This window comes from Poeciliopsis prolifica, unplaced genomic scaffold (genome assembly GCF_027474105.1).
Source record: "Poeciliopsis prolifica strain line A6 unplaced genomic scaffold, Auburn_PproV2 SCAFFOLD166, whole genome shotgun sequence".
NCBI lineage: Eukaryota > Metazoa > Chordata > Actinopteri > Cyprinodontiformes > Poeciliidae > Poeciliopsis > Poeciliopsis prolifica.
The window spans coordinates 151,655-162,500 of record NW_026562541.1 but is presented as its reverse complement, the minus strand read 5'-3'; the positions used below and the strand labels follow the sequence as shown (position 1 = coordinate 162,500).

Sequence of the window (10,846 nt, the reverse complement as noted above, 5' to 3'; positions counted from 1 at the left end):
CTGGCTCCATCTGGCAGGACCGACGACAACACGCCTCAGCGGCTCTGCTGGAGGAGCGCCGCGTCACGCCGCGTCACGACACGTCACGCCGCTGCAGCGGAGCAAAGGTCAAGGAGAAAAGAATGCGAGGCAGCAGAGACCAGGAGGCAGAGCTGCAGGTTTGCTGTTGCTGTAATGTAATGGCACTAATCTCTGCTGCTGAAAATTGAATTATTAAACGTTGCAGCCAGATTGTCGTTCTTGCTGCACCATCGTGTTTCAGCCTGACTCAGATTCCAACCGTCTGGGATTACATCGGATTAATGCAGGTTAGTTCTTCATGCAGCTGCCTGTTGCTTCTGATTATTGAGTTTTTATACACACAACTACACCTGCACACACACACACACACACACACACACACACACACACACACACACACACACACACACACACCACATCAACATCCGCCTCACCAGGATGGAGACGCTTTTATTTCATGTTGAGCTGATGCTAAGCTACACTCAGCATCGTGCTAAGCTACACTTAGCATCGTGCTAAGCTACACTCAGCATCGTGCTAAGCTACACTCAGCATCGTGCTAAGCTACACTCAGCATCGTGCTAAGCTACACTCAGCATCGTGCTAAGCTACACTCAGCATCGTGCTAAGCTACACTCAGCATCGTGCTAAGCTACACTTAGCATCGTGCTAAGCTACACTCAGCATCGTGCTAAGCTACACTCAGCATCGTGCTAAGCTACACTCAGCATCGTGCTAAGCTACACTCAGCATCGTGCTAAGCTACACTCAGCATCGTGCTAAGCTACACTCAGCATCGTGCTAAGCTACACTCAGCATCGTGCTAAGCTACACTCAGCATCGTGCTAAGCTACACTCAGCATCGTGCTAAGCTACACTTAGCATCGTGCTAAGCTACACTCAGCATCGTGCTAAGCTACACTTAGCATCGTGCTAAGCTACACTCAGCATCGTGCTAAGCTACACTCAGCATCGTGCTAAGCTACACTCAGCATCGTGCTAAGCTACACTCAGCATCGTGCTAAGCTACACTTAGCATCAGCTACAGCTGCTCTGCGCTCCGTCTGTCCGCCTGGTTAGTCCCACCTGCCGCTCTGCCGCCGCTCACTGCAGTCGGAATTGGAACAGGCTCTGCTGCTGCTTCTTGATATTGGCAAAAAACGTTAGGTGAGCATTACCGCCACCAACTGGTAAGGAGTGTGAACCACATGACAAAGGCTAAAAAACACCTTTTCTACAGTTTACTGTCAAAAAATCAAATATAGCCTGACATCCTCTGCTTCCTCAATCATTTTGCAGTAAATCAACGATTTCAGATTTCATTTCATATTACTAAGTTTCCTAATTGACTTGTTTCTCTGACTCAGATCATTCCTGGAATAAAATACCAAGTTCCACTGTCATCTTCCCCACAGTCACATTTCTCTGTCTGAGTTCCCCATCAGAAGCAATAATCTATTGGATCCACTTTGTTCCATCATCATTAGTGAAATAATCATCTCTTCTCTCCTGTTTCTTTCTCTCTTCTTATTTGTTCAATTTTCTTTTGGATTTTATAAAACCACCTTCCTTTCTTCTGTCCAACTGTTGCCTCTTTTGTTTCTTGTTTAATTACACCCTTAATTTCTGTTGTTCTATAACGAACATTAATATCTATCCTTACCTGATTGCTTCCCTCCTCAGCATCCTGCCTGCCGTTTCAGCCCCGTAATCCCGTGATGAGCTGGAACCCAAACTAACTTTACTGTTAGCCCCAACATCTTGGTTCTGTAAAGTGTTTGTTGTATTTTAATTCATATATCTGGTTTACTGTCTGAATGATTATTTTGCAAACTGATGAAAGAAGAGCTAGAATCTGAGTAACTGGTAGATTTGAATGGTTTTGCCTCCATGGAGCTGCTAAAAGCAAAGCTAGTATTTCTGCATCACTGATTCGTTTCTCTACCTTCATTTGAAACTGGCACAATAAATGCTGTTCCGACCCTAATGCAGTATTTTGATACATCTGTGTATATTTGTATATAGTTAGAATATTTAAGTGTTCTTGTATGATATTCATAATGTGAAATTTATGTTTCTTCTTCTAATAATGAAAAATTAACTTGATTTAAATCAGTTTCATGTATGTCAGGTACCTGCAGCACCTGACATACATGAAACTGATTGAAATGAATTTTATTAACTTTATTATCCGAAGCTCTTTAATGTTTCTGCTCCCATCCAGGTTTCAGCACATCTAATATTGATGATCTTTTCTTAAAGATAATTGATCCCTTCTAACTTTAAGAGGGATCAATTATCCTGTTCAATATCAGCATCAATAATGTGATGCTGATGTTGAATCAGTTCATATTATTAAAGCCTGATGTTGGAAAATATTTAACTTATGAAGGTTTGTATCTGCTGCTGAGTTATGAACTATACAGTCCAAGAGTGAAATAATTGATCCAGTATAAATTGCTTTTAGTGAATTTCTATCAGCTCCCCACTGTGTTCCAACTAAACACCTATTATATTTAACACCTTCCTACATTTAGTCATATTTTCTTAATGTGCACAGCCAATGTCATTCTATCATCAAACCACATCCCAAGAAATTTAATGGATCTCTTTCTACCAGCTGACTAAATCATCTTAGGTTCATTTTTTCATCAACTCTTTTCCTTGTAGAAAACATTATTTTAGTTTGTCTGCAGAAAGTTTTAAATCCCATTTATATGACAATTTTTCTACAGCTGAAATTGCTCCCTGAAGCTTCTTTATAATAAAGTCTAAATTTCTTCCTGTTTTCCACAGGGGGGGTTGAGTTGACTCTGACCCCAACCTTGACCCCAAATCTGACCCCAACCCTGACCCCAACTCTGACCCCAACCCTGACCCCAACTCTGACCCCAACCCTGACCCCAACCCCGACCCCAACTCTGACCCCAACCCTGACCCCAACCCCAACTCTGACCCTGACCCCAACCCCGACCCCAACCCTGACCCCGACCCCAACTCTGACCCCAACCCTGACCCCAACCCTGACCCCAACTCTGACCCCAACCCTGACCCCAACTCTGACCCTGACCCATCCCACCCTCTACTTCTTTAAACATTTCGTCAACTGAAAATAAGTGTATTTCCATTATCTGTATTCAAACTCTCAGAATAATTTATCCTGACTTGTATTTGTCTTCCTTCTTTTAATCCATCTGAACATAAAACCATTTATTCCCATTCTTCTCGTTTTAATTAATAACCTGTCCTTCCACATCATCTCAGATGCAAAAAACAAAACTCTTTATTGATTTCATGCTCTGAACATGAACTGCTCCATCGCTGCTCTCTGAAACGCTCTGACAAGACGACATAATTCATCTTCCATTTATTATTCTCTGCATTAGTTTACATAAGTCGGATGTTAGCTTCCTGGTTTTGACTCATTTTCCCTGGCTCCCTGCAGCCGTCGCTTTAAACGCTTTGCGATGCTAAAACCATCATGGAACATTTTCTGCCATTCCTCAGTTATTAAACTGAAACTCAGTGACCTCACGATGTAGCTTTCCTCCACTTCCTGACCGGCTGAACGGACAGGAGGGAAACCTGCTGGACTTCATCTGAGGAGATTAATCAGATTGATCAGCCTCCAAGGCCTCCTGCTCTTCGTCTCCCCACAAACATCACTGCATCATCATCTTCAGTGAATGTAGCATGTTCTGTGTCTTATTTCCCTTTTTGAGCTTTGGCCTGAAGTTCTGCTTCTCTGTTTTATCAACTTTTCCTGGATCATGATGGTGGATCCTCCATCAAGACCGAACCAGAACCACTGGATGGATGAGCTGGATCACCGATGGACCAATCAGGATGGGAAAACATGGAGTCGCAGAACCAGAAACGAACCTTCGTTCTGCTCCTTCCTCTTCCATCCAGATCAATTCCTGGAGCGTCTCCAGGAATTGATCATCTGGTCGGATTTGGAGGAAATGTTTGGTTCTGTGATGGAGGACGAGCAGATGGAGACTCAGCAGAGAATCGTGCAGCGTGATGAAAGCTTACATGAGCGTTCAATCTTAGCTAAAAGGACGGCACTAAACTGCTCCGAAGGCGTTTGGAGGCAGCAGCTGACGCTGCCTCAGTTTGTGCTGCATTTCCGACACAAACACAGGAAACAGAAAGAGTCCGGAGCAGAGCGTCCAGAGAAGGTCAAGAGTTAAATGGTTCCTTGTCTTGTAACTGAAATAGTTCAGAATAACTGGAGTGAAAAATAAATTGTTTTTATGAAAGTTATCAAAACCAGTCATGACAAAAGTATTCACACCCTCATTGAACCATAAATAAACTGACCAGCACATGACCACGCCCCTTCTGAAGCCACGCCCCCTACGAGGTTCCGCCCCTCTGAAGCCACGCCCCCATGAGGTTCCGCCCCTCTGAAGCCACGCCCCCATGAGGTTCCGCCCTCTGAAGCCACGCCCCCTACGAGGTTCCGCCCCTCTGAAGCCACGCCCCCTGAGGTTCCGCCCCTCTGAAGCCACGCCCACATTGCCGGCCTGTCTGTCGATGTTCAACTGTCCGGTCTGTCCAGGGCCTCACAAGGCTAATGACGAAAGACGTCTGAAGGTGAGTCCGGGTCAAGAACCTATCCTGTCAGCAAACCGGGCCAAGATCCGTCCTGCCTCTGATCCAGATGGGCCTGTTCTGTCTGCTCTCTGCTCCTGATTTCTACTTCAGGTTTTTATTCCAAACTGATTTTGTCCTGTCCCCCATCGTGTCTGTCCTCAGGTTCAGCATCACATCTTTTCTGTCTCCTTCCAGCCAACATGATGCTGGTTTCAGCAGAGGTCAGAGGGTCAGCTGGCTGCAGTGGCTCCCCCGATGCTGGTTGCAACCTGATACGTCATGTGACCCAACTTTGTGTGGCTCTAATCTGAGGCGGTAATGTCGGCAGGGCGAGTTCTGCTATCAGACCAGCAGGAAGGTCCAGCTCTGTCAGAACCAGCAGCATCGGGGTCTCTGGTTCTGGTCATGTTCTGGAGGTTTTTCTGGTTCCACTACGTTTCGTTTGGTTCAGTGATGGCGGTTCCGACAACAGCGTTCAGGCAGAGCTTCCTGTTCGGCCCACTCTGTCGAGAAAGACGTCGCTGCAGCTAACAGGAAGGGGCGACGGACCGCAGTCGTCTCGGACCTTATATGGAAATGGACGTTGCACTCCAGAAGTGAAGGGGGCGCTATTTCCTATATTAACCATTGTCTCCCGTTTTTATTTTCCTTTTTAAATTTGTGATATATTTTCATCTTTAGGAAGGATTTTTCTCTCTCGCAGGTTTGGTTCGACTATCCAATGGACCCTCCTCTCCAGGACCCCCGAATAGACCTGGCTTAAGAGTGAGACGCCCCTATAATTGGACTTAAAACTGAAGTTAAATGTTAAGTTTTAACATTTTAGCTCAACAAGCTCTAGTTGGGTAACCAGGTCACTAGATCCTCTTAAGTCTCTCAGAAAGTCCTTAAAGATACAGGAAGTGTTTTCAACAAAGTTGAGCTGAATAACAGGAACGACGGCAGGAATTTCAAATTTGCCTCAGTTGCAACAGGTTGGTCATTGAGAGAAACTAGAATCACTTTCTGGTTTTGTTTATCTCATTTAATTAGCTCTACTGCCTTAGAAAATGAAAGGTATGTTCATTTGAGAGGGAATTTATATTTTTACAGTTCCAGTAATCCCAAGATTAATAGTAAAAAATAAAGACTTTGTGGTATTCTGATTTAATAATGTAATTATATTAGTTGTGCTACCCCCCCACGCACTAGAGGCAGCAGCAGGGCCGGAAAGATGCGACTAAGAAGCAGATTTAGAAGAACACAAAAAGCACGAATCTGTGAAAACTATGAGCTGCACTGAAGTAAATAAAAGAGAGAAGATCAAATATCTGCTGAGAGAGAAAATCCTTCCTCAGGTGGAAAATATATCATATTTCAAAGAACATAAAAACAGGAGACAATGGTTAATATAGGAAATAGTCGCCCCCTTCACTTCTGGAGTGCAACGGTCCATTTCCATATAGGTCCGAGACTGACTGCGGTCCCGTCGCCCTTCCTGTTAGCTGCAGAGAGGTGGACTTGGCTCTGTCTGAAAACTGGAACCTCACAGAAATCTGTTCCAATGCTGCAGATGTTGCCGACTGTCCTCACTGACACCAAGCTCAGACTTTACCTTCAGGTACACCCTGATGCTGCAGCCTGATGCTGCAGCCTGATGCTTCTGCAGCTCCTTCTGGTTCAGAAGATCCTCTGGAGAGTCGCTGATAGTCGCAGAAACACCGGCCGCTTCCTCATCCTCATTATGGATGTGACCCTGTGACCCCGTGACCCTTGAGCAGCTTTAGCCTCCTGGTGTGGTCCGTCTCCTTGCAGTCATTCCAGGAAAGTCATTCCAGTTCAAATGCAGCATCATTTGAACTGGATGATTGGATTCATTCAGCAGCAAACTGACATCGTTTCTGACGGAATCAGGATTTAACTGGGCCACATCCAGAGAACGCTGTTCTCACCCTGTTCACACCCTGTTCACACAGAACCTTCTGCAGCACAAACAGAACCGCTGCAGCACAAACAGAACCGCTGCAGCACAAACAGAACCGCTGCAGCACAAACAGAACCGCTGCAGCACAAACAGAACCGCTGCAGCACTGAGCAACATGGGATGCTTTAGTGGAGCATGCAAGATTTTAACATGAACAGGAGACAGAGAGCATCAGCGTCTAGAATGTGAATCTAGAATGTGAGTCTAGAATGTGAATCTAGAATGTGAATCTAGAATGTGAGTCTAGAATGTGAATCTAGAATGTGGGTCTAGAATGGCCTCCATCAGTCCTAAACAGAGAATTTCTGCTGCTGCTTTAAGGTGTCATGTGACTGCAGCTCCATCCAAACACTCAGGACCGGGTCCGATCGGGTCCAACCAGAACCAACACCGCTTCCTGATGTGACAGGAAGTGGCAACCAGCAGGAAGTACGTTCTTTTGTTCTTTGATACTTTGTCTTTAAGTTTTCATTCTTCTGTAACATCAATTCAATAATTCTGAATCTGAATCAGCCTTGGTTCCGATTACCAGCCGGGTCCATTGCATCATTGTCTTTGCTAAGGACAATGCAGCAAAGAATGGGCTCAGACAGAGAGAGCAGCCATACTTAGTGAGGTCAGGAGGGGTCAGGGGCGGAGCCTGGATGGACAGATGGACCGGAGGGGCGGGGCAGAACTCCATGTGGGAGATTAAACATCAGATTAATTCTTCTTAGAGACAGGAAGCTGAGTTTCCACACGATCAGACCCACAGAACCAGAACCAGCAACATGCAGTCAGTCAGAACCCAACCAGCTGTTTTCACCCCACACACACACTCACACACACCTGAATTCAACATTGTTGCAGAGCTGAGGCTGAGTGCAGAATCAGCTTTCTGCTTCTGGAAAACCATAGAGCTACACACACCAGATCTGCAGATCAGGAGAAACCTGGAATAGAACTGTTCATGAAAATGTTTTGCTGGGATGCAACTTCAGCTGTTCCTGTTGTTCATGTCCGAAGCATGGCTGCATGTCTGCACGGCTGCATGTCTGCACGGCTGCATGTCTGCACGGCTGCATGTCTGCATGGCTGCATGTCTGCATGTCTGCATGGCTGCATGTCTGCATGGCTGCATGGCTGCATGTCTGCATGGCTGCATGGCTGCATGTCTGCATGCTATCCAGATGTAATGAAGCTGTAAAGCGGTGGCAGGACATTTATCACCCAGGAGGAAAATCCTCCCAGATGGGTTTCTGAGATTAGAGCTGATGAGGCAGCGTGTGTGTGTGTGTGTGTGTGTGTGTGTGTGTGTGTGTGTGTGTGTGTGTGTGTGTGTGTGTGTGTGTGTGTGTGTGTGTGCGTGTGAGGGGAGCAGGAAGAGGGAGAGAGAAATGCACAGTCTGTTATGTTACAACTGAAAGTCCTAATCTAGAATCTGATCCGTTTGAAAAGGAGAAAATTCTCCATCATTTCTTCCTGTTTGCTTCTGGATTCATTTAGAAATTGTTTTCTAGAAGCTGCAAGAAATGAGGAAACCATGAAGACAGTTCTAGATCTGTCGGCTGACTGTCCACAGCTTCTTCCTCTGAACCCGAGTCGGATCAGGTCGCTGTGGACCGCGGGTCCAGCGGCCGCAGTGACGTAGCATCCGGTCGGCTGTCTAACGATGTTTGCTTTAATCTGTATCATTTTAATCTGGTTGGGATTTTTATTTTAAAGCTTTCGTTCCTGCTGAAACTCTTCTGCTCTTCATCACTCCTCCTCTTCCTCCTCCTGCTGCGCGCGAACGGACGGCTGCGTGCACGCGCACATGCACTGCGGACACATTCCCCCATGACTACTACACCTCCACTACAACCAATCAGAACACCGAACCACTGAGGAGATGTCAGTCAGCCGAACCGCTGCGGATCTGACCAGAACCATTTGGACCCAGAGAACTGCGCATGCGCAGAGCGAGCAGCCCAGTCCTGAGCGGTGAAGGCTCCTCAGATTACAATGATTCATTTCCTGGGAACCAAAATAAAACTGTTGGCCCCACACACACACACACACACACACACACACACACACACACACACACCACACACACACACACCCACACACACACACACACACACACACACACACACACACACACACACACACACACACACTGCATTAATAACAGCCTCACCGTCATGGATGTCCAGCTCCTCTTCCTCCTGGATGAACTGATGGGAGTTGAATGACAAGCCGGCGCCCCCGCAGATCAGCAGCTTTTCCAACTCGTCTCTTCCCCCTCCCCCACTTCCACGTTCACGTCCACAGAGGACAGACTCCTCAGCCGATGTTCTGGGAATGAAAAGGCAGAAGCGCGTGCGTGTGTGACGTGCCCTGATAAGAAGGAGCCCCGGAGATCAGGTGCAGCTGTTCAGGTCAGAGGAAGGCATTCCCACTGATCCACGGACAAAAGAATGCGTGGAAAATTCCAACCAGCTCTTCCCAGTTAGCTCCCCCCTCCTCCTCCAGAGCCGCTCCACGCGTGGAAACGCCGCCTCGCCGAGAGTCCCCGGGGACAGATCCACGGCGGTGGAGCCGGGTCCAGCAGATGAATCCCGGAGCGTCCTTGAGCCGAGCCGCTGCCCGGGTCTCCCTGCTGAGGCTCCCGCAGACCCACCGGGCGGACCCACCGGCCGGCTGAGGACAAACCCAGAACCAGAACCTGAACCACGAGCAGAACCAGGACCGGGTTCTGGCGCTCAGGTTCTGGAGCTCCGGTCCTGGCTCGGTGCGCGCTGCTCCACGGGGATCGGAAGCGGCTCCTCCGGTTCGGGCGGTGTCCCGCTCCCCGCTCCGCGTCTGCTCCGCAGCTTTTGGGATGCAGTCCGTTAATCCGCTCCGCGCTGCAGTAAATGCAGCAGATGCAGCAGCTCGCTGCAGCAACTTTCCCCCGCAGCCGGAGATGCAGCCCCGGCTCGGCGGAGCCGCCGCGCCGTCACAGCCCGGGATGATGCGGCTCCGAGCTCCGCGGCGTCACACTCCCATCACTCCACCGTCCACGCAGTAACATCCAGCCTTCCCCCCACGCGGGCTTTTCCACGGACATCCAAAGTTAGAATCTGAGCCCGGAATCCTGCGCTGTTCCCGCCGGATGGAGGCGGCTGAGGGCGGCGGAGGGAAGGACACACCCATCCAGCTCCATCTGTCCGGGAGGAGGGATCAGCTCCTCCGCGGGAGATGAGGACAGATCTGCAGTCAGCCACAGCGCAGCTGATTCCAACAGACATCTGAAAAGTGTGGCGGGCGTCTGCAGTCAACATCTACAGAATGAACATGTTTCACATCCTTTTTGCTAAAGCTCAGACTGCCTCCATGAACATCAGTTCTCTACCCGATGTCAGCTGATAGGTCTGGACTTTGACTAGCCCATCCTACCCATCAGGGTCTCATCCTGCTGGAAGCTTTTCTTCCCCTGATTTATTAAGATAAAGATCAGTTCACAGTAAAACCCAGAGTCGCTTCCAGAACTCCAGGCAGCAGCAGGTCGGGTCAGAACCGGGTCAGAACCGGGTCAAGCGCAGTCAGGATGGGGATTTTTAATAAAAAAGGCAAATTAGCCTAACCCATGAAGGGTTTCTTCCTGATCAATCAGATCCAACAAAGAAGGACAGAACCAGTGGATTCCAGATTACTGGTGACTGATCCGAACCAGGAGGAACCAGAACACATCTAGCAGTGATGCACGACCCAAATAGCAGAGAAAACAATAAAACCCAAATGGCGGCAGCAGCATGACCTAGTTAAAGTAAGAGATGCAGAATAACCAGCCACAAAGGAGAAAGTGAAAAAAACAAAGAGCAGCTTGAGAGCCCGACCAGAACCGCTCACAGCTGGGCCAGTCCGGGTCGCAGCAGAACCACTTTCTGTTTACACAGCCGATACAAGGTGTTAAACTGGGAGGGGAGCTGGGACCAGTGGCTGCTTTTCACCACAGAGGGGCGCTGCAGGGCAGTGGGGTGACCGGGCGCCCCCCAATGCCCCCAATGCCCCCAATGCCCCAGCAACTGGTGCCCCCACGACCCCCCACAACCCCCCAGCCAAACATGGCTCCTCAGAATCTCTCTGATCTGCTTCTTCAGGGTGAAGGTCACAGGAAGTTAGCATCACTAGCTGCTCACAGTGACGCCATTAATCACTTATTCATCATATTCATTGATTCACTCATTGAACAAACAGTTGGGAAAATAGTAAAACTCAAAGTTTGGGGATTTTAAACATTCATTTTCTGTTACA

At 48.1% G+C, this 10,846-nt stretch overlaps 1 protein-coding gene across 2 annotated transcripts in view; it reads right to left on the bottom strand.

Moving 5' to 3' along the window:
- si:cabz01090165.1 (uncharacterized protein LOC100333421 homolog) overlaps positions 1 to 9,819 on the bottom strand; it is a 100,750-nt gene extending 90,931 nt beyond the window's left edge. For both annotated transcript variants that reach the window (XM_055025926.1, XM_055025928.1), the window contains exon 1: positions 8,748 to 9,819. The gene's annotated coding sequence lies outside the window, so the exon portion shown is untranslated. The remainder of the gene's footprint in view (positions 1 to 8,747) is intronic.
- Between the last annotated feature and the right edge of the window lie 1,027 nt (positions 9,820 to 10,846).